This window comes from Ochotona princeps, chromosome 5 (assembly GCF_030435755.1).
Source record: "Ochotona princeps isolate mOchPri1 chromosome 5, mOchPri1.hap1, whole genome shotgun sequence".
Classification (NCBI taxonomy): Eukaryota; Metazoa; Chordata; class Mammalia; order Lagomorpha; family Ochotonidae; genus Ochotona; species Ochotona princeps.
The window spans coordinates 56554772-56568336 of NC_080836.1; positions in this window are offsets into that span (position 1 = coordinate 56554772).

Below are 13565 nucleotides of genomic sequence, written 5' to 3' on the forward strand. Positions count from 1 at the left end.
TGGGGAAAAGGGAACCCTTCTCCACTGCTGGTGGGACTGCAGACTTGTACAGCCTCTATGGGAATCAGTTTGGCGAATACTCAAACAACTGAAAATCAACATGCCATATGATCCAGCAATAGCACTCCTAGGGTTATATCCAAAAGATCTCCTACACAAGAAACCAACATGCACGCCTATGTTCATAGCAGCACTATCTACAATCGCAAAAACTTGGAAGCAACCAAAATGCCCATCAATAGAAGACTGGCTAAGAAAGCTATGGTTCATCTACTCTATGGAATACTACTCAGCTATTAAAAAAAAACGAAATGCAGTTCTTTGTGGTCAAATGGGCCCGACTGGAATCCATCATGCTAAGAGAAATGAACCAATCCCAAAAGGTTAAATACCACATGTTTGCCTTAATCTGAGATGAAAAGATGACAACTTGGAAGATAGTACCTGTATATTGTAATATTAGTGCAATCTCTAACAACCTGTATCCAATGCAATAAGATAATGTGATATAATCTATAAACCAACAATTAATGTCAGAATACTTAAGATCTACATCGAAAAACTGTAAAACCTACTATACCCTCAATACGCTATGTTAACCTGTAATGGGGAGGGAGTGCAGGGAAATCTTTCAGGACCATAAAAAGAGTGAGAAAAAAGTACAGTATAGCCTATCAAGGTCAAATTTGGTAATTCATAGACAACAGACTCAAAGCGGCACTAAACAACAGTAAAAAAAAAAAAAAGATGTCAGCTTCATTCTAATACATAGCTTTTATTCTATATTAACTACCACATACTAGAGAAAAATATTTAATACATGTCTTTCTGGTACTGGCTGATTTCACTAAGCATAACAGTTTCCAGTTGTATCCATTTCATTGCAAATGACAGGATTTCATTCTTATTATGACTGAATAATAGTTATGGAATATTAAGAATATTTCCTTCCATTGTGTATGCATGCGTTTCCTTTATCCAGTTATTAGTTGATGGACATCTGGGTTGATTCCATATCTTACCTACTGTGACTCGAGCTGCTGTAAATGTAACCTTTTCAAATGCTTGTTGCATTTCCTTTGGGTAAGTTTCCAGGAGTTGAGGGGGCTGAGTCATATGGTAGACCTATTTGCAGATTTCTGAGGAATCTCCATGCTGTCTTCCATAACGATTTACTAGTTCACATTGCTACCAACAGTCGATGAGGATACTTTTTCTCCAGATCCTTACCAGAATTCGTTATTTTTTAAATTTCTGTACGATAGCTATTCTAACTAGGCTAAGGTGATGCCTCATTGTGGGTTGTATCTATCCTTCCCTGATGGCTAGTGACTCTGAGCATTTTCCATCTTTCTGCTGGCTTTGAAAAACACCGGTTCTTGTTCTTTGTCTATTTTTAAACTGGATTGCTTGTTTTGTTGTTGCTGAATTTCCTGAGCTCATTATATATTGTGGCTATTACTGCTTTATCAATTGTATGATTTGCAAATATTTTCCTCCGCTCTGTTGGTTGCTTCTTTACTTTGCTCAGCGTTTCTTTTGTGCTTTCTAACTTGATATAATTCCATTTGTCTAGTTTTGCTTTTGTTACCTGCGCTTCTGGCATCTAATCCAAGAAGTATTTGCCTATGCCAATATCTTGCAGAGTTTTCCCAATGCTTTCCTCTAGTATGTGGGTAGTATCAGTTTGTAGATTTAGACTCATGATTGATTACGAGTCGATTTTTGTATAAGATGTAAGCTGGAAGTATTGTTTCAGACTTCTGCATGTGGAGATCCAGTTTTCCAATGCCGTTTGGTGAAGACAGTATCCTTTCTTCAGGAAGTGATTTAAGCTCGTTTATCAAAGATTAATTGGTTGTAGATGCTTGGATTAATTCCTGAGGTTCCTATTTTGTTTGTTGGTTTGCATATCTTTTTGTAGCACCACCAGGATTTTTTTCTTTTAACTGCTCAGTAACATAAGTTGAAATCTGGTATTCTGGTATTGTTATTCTTCCAGCATTTTTTAAAAGATTTATTTATTTTTACTGGAAAAGCAGATTTACAGAGAAAAGGAGAGACAGAGAGAGAGGTCTTCCATCTGCTGGTTCACTTCCCAAGTGACTGCAATGGCTAGAACTGAGCTGACCTGAAGCCAGGAGCCAGGACCTTCTTTTGGGCCTCTCATGTGAGTGCAGGGTCCCAAAGCCTTGGACCATGTTTGCTGCTTTCCCAGGCTACAAGCAGGAAAGTGGGTGGGAAGTGGAGTAACGAGCACACAAACCTGAAACCGTATGGGATCCTGGCGCTTGCAAGGGGAGGATTTAGCCTATTGAGCCATTGCACCAGGCTCTCCAGCTTTGCTTTTGTTGTTCAAGATTGTTTTTAAAATTATTTGGGATCTCTTGTGTTCTACATGAAGTTTAGGATTATTGTTTCTGTATCTAAGAAGAATGTCCTAGGTGTTGGGTTGGGATCACACTGAAACATAAATTTCTTTGGGTAGTATGGACATTTTGATGATATTAATTCTTCCAGTTCATAGACATGCAAGCTTTTACCTTTGTACGCTCCTAAAGAAGAAGTCACAGCAATTCTTCATCTTCATAAAGTTCACAGCATCTAGCAAAAACAAAATGTGAATGAGTGTCATGTAGTGAAGTTAGGAAAATTGTTTTTCTCACTAACTTTATAAACTGCAGTCTTCAGGCCTGGCACAGTAGTCTAGCAGCTAAAGTCCTTGCCTTGCACGTGCTGGGATTCCCATATGGGTGCCGGTTCTAATCCCAGCAGCCCCGCTTCCCATTCAGCTCCCTGCTTGTGGCCTGAGAAAGCAGTCGAAGACAACCCAAAGCCTTGGGACTCTGCACCCATGTAGGAGACCTGGAAGAGGCTCCTGGCTCCTGGCTTTGTATTGGCACAGCTCTGGCCGTTGTGGCTGCTTGGGGAGTGAATAAATGGATGGAAGATTTTCCTCTCTGTGTCTTCTCTCTGTAAATCTGACTTTGCAATAGAAATAAATAAATCTTTAAAAAAAAAACTGCAGTATTCAAGGTTGAAATAAACATTTTTTAAAAATTCATTACATTTTATGTTCTATCCCAGATTAAGGAAAATAGTGCGCCAAAGCCAAACCAAACCAAACCAAACCAAACCAAAACATGATCAGTAGAATAAAGAGTACCAGGTAAAGTGAAGCACAAAACCATTTTTGTCTCAGACCAATGCAGACAAACTCTTCTCCATTATCACTGTGACTGCAGGAATGGAGTTGGCCATGAAGAGCTGATGATAATGAGCATGCAGATGACTCCCTGACAGCGAATGAGTGTTGAACACTACAAGCCAGGTGCTGCACACTTTATGAATTACTGTACATGACTCCTGCAACAACCCTGTGCTTGTGTGCTTGGTGTGCACCAGGTGCTATTCTAAACCTTGCATACACAGAAACTTATTTCATTCCCACAACAAACCCATGAGATAAGTACTGATATTATGTCCATGTCATAAGTGATGAATTGTAGGACACAGAGGTTAGTTTATTTCCAGAAAGCTAGTGATAGTGGTTCAGATTTTTAAACCAAATATGCCTTTTTTTTAAACCTCAGCAGTAGAGGTTGAGTTCCTCACATCCTCCTCATCTTTGTTCTGCTTATCTACCTTTTGTATTTCTGCTTATTTGTCCTTCTTCTCATCCACTTCTCCAGAAGCAATCATTCTTTTTTATTTTTAAGATTTATTTATTTTTATTGGAAAGTCAGATTTACAGAGAGAAGGAGACACAGAGACAAAGATCTTCTATCTGCTGGTTTACTCCCTAAGTGGCCACAATAGTTGGAGCTGAATTGATACAAAGCCAGGAGTCAGGAGCTTCTTCTGGGTCTCCCATGTAGGTGTATGGTCCCAAGGCTTTGGGCTATCCTCGAATGCTTTCCCAGGCCACAAGCAGGGATCTAGATGGGAAGTGGAGCAGCCAGGACAGGAACTGGTGCCCATATGGGATCTAAGGCATCCATGGCTAGGATTTAACCACTGGGCCATCACACCGGGCCCAGAAGCAATCATTCTGTTGTACTTAATTTAATGTGTATCTTTTTGTTTGTGTAAGTTATACAACCTGTTTAAACCCAGGTTGTGTTATGTTGTATGCAGTTTATTTTTTATTATTTAATTACATTTACACTTAATGGATACATATTTATGATGTACAACATGATGTTTTGATTCATGTATACATGGTTTGATTTTCACTCTTTGGAGTCCTACAAAGATCTGTGTGCAAGGATATTGTTAATATTGGTCACCCTAAAATGTTGAAACATACTACAAAGGTTACATAATGCCTTCTCTGATCATCTTAGAAGCCAGTAAGTCTGAGAATGTGGAGATCACAAAGTCTTAATTCATTTCCAATGAACAGGTTTGGACTAATGTAGTTAAAACAGATCTTGAAAGGTGAGCAAGATGAAAGAATAAGCTAGACACCAGCAGAAGTCCAAGAATTGGTTGGAAGTCTGTCTTCCCCAACCACTCAGCTCCTCTAATTCTAGGTTGATCTAAATAATAACAAACTGAAAAACTGATGATCTTGTAAAACTTGCCTCCTACTTTCAATCAGATGAGTGGCCAAAGTTCCTGCAGGGGACTGAGTCCACTTACACTGGAACTTTAACAGAGTATCTAACTCATACGTCCAAGTCAATAACTGATGGTTAAAAAATTGATTCTCTTATGGGGTCAGCACTGTGGTTTAACAGAGTAATCTTCCACCCTATGGGACTGGCATCCCATATGGGTGCCAGTTTGTCTGACTGCTCCAATTCCAATCCAGCTCTTTGTTTAAGGCCTGTGAGGGAAACAAAAGATGGCCAAGTCCATGGACCTCTGTACCACTATAGGAGACCCAGAAGAGGCTTCAGATCAGCTCAGTTTTGGCTAGTGTTGCCATTTGGAAAGTGAATCAGTGAGTGGGAGATCTTCTCTTTGTCTCTCCTCTCTGTAAACCTGCCTTTCTAATAAGAAGAAAAAGGTTTATCCCTCTTGGATTACCACTCCCACTGGAGAGCATGAAAACCAGGACAGGGGCAGTGGTGGCTAGACAGAAAGGCCCCTGCCAGAATGTGTGTGGGCTGGATAGTAGGGTTGATTGGGTTGAAGTAGGCTTCAATGCCCATTGACATGTACGAGAGCTAAATGGGGTGTGAGACAGAATGGACAGGTCTGCGGTACATAGTGGCAAGCATAGCAACCAGGGTAGAGGGCAGGCCTGATGGGGTTATGGGGAGTTGTCCCAACTAGGCTGCAGCTACCACTGGTTTGTGTGAGGACCGAGTATGAAGTGGGCAGGATCGGGCTGGACTGCAACACCCATTGGTTCACATGGAAGACGGGGCTGGAAACAGAACTGACCCAGCAGTTGCAACGACCAGCATGTGCATAAACTGACTGGGGCAACGGACGGTGCCAGACCCTGTACTGGCAAACTCACACAAGAATCAGGACTGGGATCACCTCAGATGAAGTTTCTTTAGAGATCCCTTCAACTGAACTGCTGATCTCAGAACCCCAACCATGAAGAGACTATGTCAGCCAGTGGATTCTGAATGGATTTCATCATACTTGGAATGGCGAGATTGGCAGCAATTCAGAACTGTTGAACTAACAAAACTGCTTGAGCAGGACCCTAGGAGTGTTCCTCACATCAGGGACCTGGGATGGGTGGGAGGTTGGGTGGGGCTTTTCCCTTTGTTTCTCCCCTGACCCCAGATACAGAGGGGGGCAAATGATGATATTAGTGTGGAAACAATAGTCTTACCCACTTTCCTGTAACCCTTGACCCTTTGTGTGCTAATCAACTATGTAAGATTATAAAAAAAAAAGTTGGAATGAAAAAAAATATTTTCTAATGGGAAAAAAAAAATAGGTTTAAAAAAAGAAAAATGATGCTCTAATGCTAGAAGCATAATTAAATGTCCAAACCAATATAGCCATCCCAAACTCACACTCACTGGACTGTGTTCAGAGTTCTACTCTGCACTGCTTGTCACTCTGATCAGCCACCATTACTCCCTGACTCCCCAGGGAGATTGAATTGTGTCCCCCAAAAGATATGTTAAAATCCTAATACTCAGTATCTCAGAATACGACCTGATTGGGAATGGTGTCAATGCAGATGTAATTAGCTGTGATGAGGTCATATTGGATCTAGTAGGCCCTTAATCTAACATGCCTGATGTCCATGTAAGAAGAGCATAAGACAGCAGGGAGAATGTCATGCAAAGACGGAAGCAGAGGTTAGAGTGACACATTGACGAGTCAATGTTCTACCTACCACCAGAATCTAAGAATAGTTTCTTCCTCAGAGACCTCAGAAGGATTCAATCCTGTCAACACATTGGTGCTGGACTTCTAGCCTTAAAAACTGACAGACGTTAGACTTTGGTTGTTTTAAGCCACTTGGTTTATGGCACATCATTTGGCATCCTAGGAAGCCAACACAAGACTGACAGCCTTTCTGAGCCTGGTCTCCACTGGGAGACATTGAGCAGGGCTTGGATCGGCATCCTTGATACCTTCACTCCTGCCTCTTGGAGCCAGTTTTGCCAATCTCAACTGTGGACCAAACACACACCATTTAATTCCTGTGATCCCAGGCTGTCAAGATGATAGTGAAATTAGATGAATTGGTTACATTGCAAGTCACTGTCTTCAACCATAATTTGCCCTTCTCTGAGCCTGAGCAATCTTTCACCATATGAATGAAGCTTCACAGATGGATTCTATTTTTTTAAAAGATTTACTTATTTTTATTGCAAAGTCAGATATACAGAGAGAAGAGACAGAGAAAGGTCTGTCCGATGATTCACTCCCCAAGTAAGCACAACAGCTGGTGCTGCACTGATCTGAAGCCAGGAGCCAGGAATCTCTTCCAGGTCTCCCACATGGGTGCAGGGTCCCAAGGCTTTGGGCCATCCTCGATTGCTTTCCCAGGCCACAAGCAGGGAGCTGGATGGGAAGTGAGCTGCCGGGATTAGAACCGGCACCCATATGGGATCCTGGCGCGTTCAAAGGTGAGGATTTTAGCTGCTAGGCCACTGTGCCAGGCCCCCACAGATTGATTCTGAATGTTGGAGGGAAAAAGGCTCATGGTTTGACATCAAAGCTTTTTCATTGCCTTATTTAATTTGAAACATTCTGAATTCTTCAAAAACATTTAGGAAGTGGGAATTTTTATGTTTTGCAGAAGATCTAAAGTATAGGTCATATATCCTTTTGTCCATAGTCACTTCCCTGAGGTTAGTAAATAGGAAAACTTGGATCTGGATCCAAGTGTACCTGACCCAGAAACTTCTCTGTGCATCCCGTTCCACTTTCAGCTTCTTGTCTCTTTAGTCCACTAAAGTTATTCTTTGAATGATCACGAATGGCCCTTCAGTTGCCCTAATGTTTTCCTCATTCCTTGTTAATTCCTTTGTAGCACTTGAAACTGAGGACTTCTCTTTCTTGGAGCAGTCTCTTCTGCACTGCTGCTGTTAAAATTCTAAAATATGTTTATTTGAGAGGTAGAGAGAGAGAGAGCACTATGATCCTGTTATCCACTGGTTCATTTCCTAAAGGCCTTCAACATGGTTGGGGCCGCATGAGAGCTGGATCAAAGGGTCTGAAACCAGAACGGTAAACTCGATCCAGGTCACCCACATGGGTATTTGAACCATCACCACTGCCTCTCTGGGTGTGCATTGGCAGGAAGCTAAAGTCAGGAGTGAGTTGGGAATGGAACTTGGGCACATTGATGTGGCATCTGGGCATACTAGTTGATATCCTAGCCACGAGTCTAAATGCCTGCCCTATTTGCTGCTCTTCGGAGCCTTTCCTTTCATTGACTGCTTCTCCTCTGACTCTACTTCCTCTTCTCTTGCCCCTAAGTGTGCTCCAAGGTAATTTTTCATCCTCTTTTTGCTTTTGTTCCTTCCTTTTCTCCTTTTTCTCTTTCTCTCTCTCTCTCTCTCTCTCCCCCCCCCCCCCCATTCTTCTGAAGAACCTGGATATTTTATGCCTTTTGTGATTCTGTCTTAATGGCTTGACTGGGGGCTGTGTGAACTCCAGGCCTGATAGTCTACGTGACACCTGGCAGGACACCTGGCAGGTCACTAGGCAGAGCACTCCTCAGGAAGGAGGTACCTAGTGTTAGATAAGATTCACCGCCCTGTAGCTCATCGATTTGTACTTTTTGAAAGTTGCTTGTTTCAAACCCACCAATAGAAGCCTGCTAAATCATGACTGTATAATTAATAGCCTGAAATGTATAAGAACTGGGGCTTGGGCTCTGGTGCGCTGTCTCTCACGCTCTCTGGCTGGCGTGCTCGCTTTTTCCCTTTCCTGTGGTTCCTGCAGCGGCTGCCCCTCCCCCAGCCCAGCCATGCATTATTCTCAAGGTGGCCTCAATGACCAGGGCTGGGTCATGCTGAAGCCAGGAGCCAGGAGTTTTTCCCACTTCTCGCCCATAGGTACTGGGCCCAAGAACTTGGGTGATCCTTCACTACTTTTCTCAGGCACATTATTAGTGAGCTGGATCAAAAGTAGAGCAGCCAGGACATAAACAGACACTCATTCAGGATTCGGCATTACAGGTGATGGCTTTATTTATTATGCCACAACACTGGCCAGACTCAGCTCAATTATTGGCATATACTTGAAAGACATCTGAAAGTATTTCTGGCCATGAGATTTTAACTCAAGATTCAACTTTGTTCCTGCTTCCTGGACATCATTGTCTGATTGTCTTACTATTATTATTATTATTTTTCCTTTTGAAATTGAGCAAGTTGGGTCCATTGCTGGTTTTCATTGAGGAAGAATGCACTCTCTTGGGCATTAGGGGATGTCTCCTGAGGAGGGTATTGGAGGGCATTATGGAATTTGAACTTGGCTTAGATGATTGATGGGGTGAGTAAGGAAGCAGGGCTTTGCTCTGGATTGGATGCCTCTAGGAAGCAGAAGCAATTCCGTCATGTGGGCATCTTAATAAATCTCATCTGGGGTGGGGGCAGAAGGTCAGAGTGAAACTAACACTGTAACTGATAAAGGAGCAGCAGTCACTTTTAGGAGGTGATGAATGTCCAATCACTTTTGTGATTTGGGCAACATTTAAGGCATAATCACAGAATGCTCTTGATTTTGTCATGATCCATCAAGGCCAGAGAATGATCTTGTCTGCTGTTCTGTGAAACTGTTTATGTTAATGCCACAGCCTGGCTGAGAGAGCCAGCCCAGTATTTAACAACATGATGATTTGATGATGGTGAGACTAGTGTTCGGACATTAGGGACTTTTCTTATTCTCAGTTCCCTTCTTCTCTGAGGGTAGGCGGCACATATGATATTCAGATTTTCACCCCTGCTTAGTACTGATCAAGATCAATGCCAGAATAAGTGCCCAGATAATACTACCCGTTCTCCTTCTGTCTTAGGGTGACTCGCTGAATCATCTCAGATCACTGTACTGTAACATTCAGGAATTGTGGACAGGATATACCAGCTAACCAAACAAAGCTACTCATGAAAGAAGGAAGTTTATTTTTGGCCCCTAGCTTTGAATGCTCACAGGGCAACACTGGGTGGACTCTATGGGTTTGATTAGTGAGGTGGAGAATGACAGTGAGGCAGTGTGTGGAGAGGAAGGGTTCGAGGGCAGGCAAGGAATCTGGGAAGGCTGTCTCATCTCTTTAAATTTAGTGTTAACCACAAATTAACTTACCAGTTTCTCCCCTTACACTTGATAGGCCCTTACTTTTATCTTCTCAGTCATCCAACTCAGAAAATTCTTCCTGTGCCTTCTCCTGCACCTGCAATCCATGACTCAAGTTCAGTCAGTTCTAACCACATCATATATTTCTTTTCCCTTCTATTTCTCAGCTCCCACCATCACTTTTGCCTTTATTACTCACCGCACCAATAGATCAGTACACTTGGGCACCTGGTAGTAACTAAGCAAGTGACAACTACTACTATTTTATTTCTTCCTCTTTACATGGTTGCTGAGTTCTGAAAGCACAGTGTGAACAAACCGTCATTAGTTTCCTACTGTACACAGGATAAGGTTCAAAATCCATTGTCTGTGGCCTGGTGTGATAGCGTTGTGGCTGAAGTCCTTGCCTTACATGCACCAGGAACCCGTATGGGCACCAGTTTGTATCATGGCTGCTCTACTTCCCATCCAGCTCCCTGCTTGTGGCCTAGGAAAGCAGTTGAGGACTGCCCAAAGCCTTGGGACTCCACACAGTACCCATGTGGGAGACCCGGAATAAGCTCCTGGCTCCTGGCTTTGAATCAGCTCAGCTCCAACTGTTGCAGCCACTTGGGGAGTAAATCAGCAGATGGTTCTCCTTTCCTCTGTAAATCTGCCTTTCCAATACAAATAAGTAAATCTTAAAAATTAAAAAAAAATTCATTGCCTTATAATTCCAACTAAAATTTTCATCATTCATTTTCCTTCAAGGACTCTTTGGACTAGTTTAATGGAACTATTTCCAAGCACTCCAAATCTCCTCATCCCCTTTCTTATTGCCTCTGTTTGTGGTCTGCCTTTCTGGACAACCTCCTTTCTCCTATCTCTGCTTGTCCAAATCTTACTTATCCTTCACAGCTCCAGCTCCTGTGCCACTTGCATATTTCCATGAATGACTGCTCTGTCCCACATTCTAACCACAAGTGACTGCTCTAGCCTCGGAGTCTTCTTAGTTCTTTATCTAGACCTCTGCTAATTGCCTCTGCTAAATGCTGGTGATAGGTGTGGAAGAGAGGAAGGTGTGAAGAGAATTGTTCCATTACAGGCAGGGCCGCAAGGAATTTCCCGCTGTATGGCAGGGCCTGGCGGATGTCTCTGCAACCACCTGAATGCAGCTCCACCTCCCTTTGCGTGGACACCGGACAACCCCGCTGAGATTTCTATAATTTATTAGGCATTGTCTGCCTCTGCGGAGTTAATGTTTACTACCAATGTGAACCTGGAAGTTGCTGATACCGTTTTAGCAAAAGGGCCTTTTATTGCTGCCCCCATTGACCATATGTTAATCAAGAGTGTTCTGTCCCCAGGTGTAGGGGAAACCTATTCTTTCCCTCTTTATTTGATCTATAGGTCCTTCCTTCTGTGATGCCTTTCCTCCCTTAACTGATTCAAGACTGAGTTGCAGAATGAGGATTGTAGTAGTAATGTGTTACTGATTGATATGCACCATCTATTGAGAACTTCCTGACCACATCCTGCTTTAAGGTGAAACAAATGGCAGAATTATCCTTAGAAACACCCACCTGACCATGATGTAAAAAGTCTGAGCCAGAGTTTGACTGGTTCTGTATAAATAAAGTGGACAGCTTTCTCGCATTGTCCACGATGATCATGGAATTGTAATGGTCCGTCTCATATCTCTCTCTCTCTCTCTCTCTCTCTCTCTCTCTCTCTCTCTCTCTCTCTCTCTTTGCGCCTCATCCACACACCCTTCTCGAGTTCCGAACTCAGCTGGAGCTGGACTCCAGCAGCTAATGTCATGTTTCTTTTGAGTATTGAAATTATCTGCATTAGCACCGGCCGTTGCGCTCACTTGGGGAGTGAACCATCGGACGGAAGATCTTCCTCTCTGTCTCTCCTCCTCTCTGTATATCCGCCTTTCCAATAAAAATAAATCAATCTTAAAAAAAGAGAAATTATCTGCATTATAAAATATATTCTTTGTTAACATCTTAATGTTTTTCTCGTTTACTACTGATTATTTTTTGAGATATAACAGTATCCTCATTTTTTTGGATTAGGATAATGAGACATGGAGAGGTTAAATAACTTAACCAAGGGTGGGTAAAGGAGGCGGGGTTCAAATGAACAAAGTCCTTCTGCCTCCAGAGCGCAGCCTCCTCATCACGATTACACAAGACGCTGTGCTTGTTTACTAGAGTGGAACTTACTATATAGCAAACACCCCAGGATGTGTAATCTTTCACCTTCCCAAATCCCTAGTGCAATATAAATGCTTGTAAAGCAAAGTAAAAAGACTCACGCAGATGGGCAAATGCTTCGCTTACCAGTAGGTGGGTAAATGAGTGACTATTTATGTATTTGATGCAAATACTGTAGTTCCTCATCCCAACTGCTCTCTTCACTTTTCTTTCTTTTTGCCCTTTTATTGCCCTGCACCTGTGGAGAGCGCAGTGTGACTACAAAGGGCAGAACCTCCCCCCCCTTCTCCCTTCTACTCTGTGCGGACCTGCTGGGCTGAGGCGCTCTCCTGGGCAGCACTCAAGGGCAGCCCTCTCTTTCCAGCTGGCAAACTTCTATAGTTTGCAACCTCTGGACAACGAACCTCTCAAAACAAACACAAAGGAATGAGATCTTTGATTACCTCCAGATGGGGTTGTACAGCCTTGGGAACTGTTGACGTAATTTTGCCATGTAGATCATACTTCTGTTATCTTACAAAGGGATAAAAAAAATTCCTTCCAGTGAAAAGTGATAAATCGGGTTGATTACAAAGCCAACTCAGATTAAATTCTGATTCCCCTCCCAAGCCCAGATTTTTCTGATTTTTCTTTTAACTTGGCTTCTCTTCACTTTCACTTAATTTTTGCACCAAAGAAAATTTACCTGTTTTTTCTTAAAGAGTTATTTATTTTTATTGGAAAGTAAGACTTGCAGAAAGAAGGAGAGTCACAGAGAAAGATCCTTCGTCCACTGGTTCAGTCCCCAAGTGACCGCAACAGGTGGAGCTGAGTCTGTCCAGAGCTAGGAGCCAGAAGTCAGGAGCTTCCTGTGATCTCCCACATGGGTACAGGGTCCCAAGGCTTTGGGCTGTCTTCACCTGCATTCCTAGGCCACAACCAGAGAGCTGGATGGGAAGTGGAGCAGTCAGGACACCAACTGGTGCCCATATGTGAACCTGGAGCATGCAAGGTAAGGACTTCAGCCACGAGGCTATCATGCTGGGCCCAGAAAATTTACATTTTAATTCACTTTTTCTGTGAACTGTATTCCTCACCCCCCACCCCTGCCCAGAGAGGCAGAGAGAAAAAGGGAGAGAGACAAAGTGCTCCCGTCTGGTGGCTTGCTCTCCAAATGCCTTCAGAAAGCTTGAGTTGCCTTGGCTAAAGCCAGGAACTCAATCCAGGTTTTCCATGGAAGTGACCAACATCCAACTTCTTTGAGCCGTTACATGCTGTCTCTCAGGGTATGTACTGGCAGGAAGTGAAAGCTAGGAGACAGAGCCAGGACCCAAACTCAAATACTCTGATACAGAAGAAAAGGATGAAGTTTTTTTTTTTAATTAATTTTATTTATTTTTATTGAAAAGTCAGATTTACAGAGAGAGAGATCTTCCATCTGCTGGTTCACTCCCCAAGTCGCAACAATGGCCAGAGCTGAGCTGATCTGAAGCCAGGAGCCAGGAGCTTTTTTCTCTGGGTTTCCCATGTGGATGCAGGGTCCCAAGGCTCTGGGCCATTCTCTGCTGTTTTCCCAGGCCACAAGCAGGGAGCTGGAAGGGAAGCAGAGCAACCAAGACAGGAGCCAGTGCCCATATGGGATCTTCGTGTTTC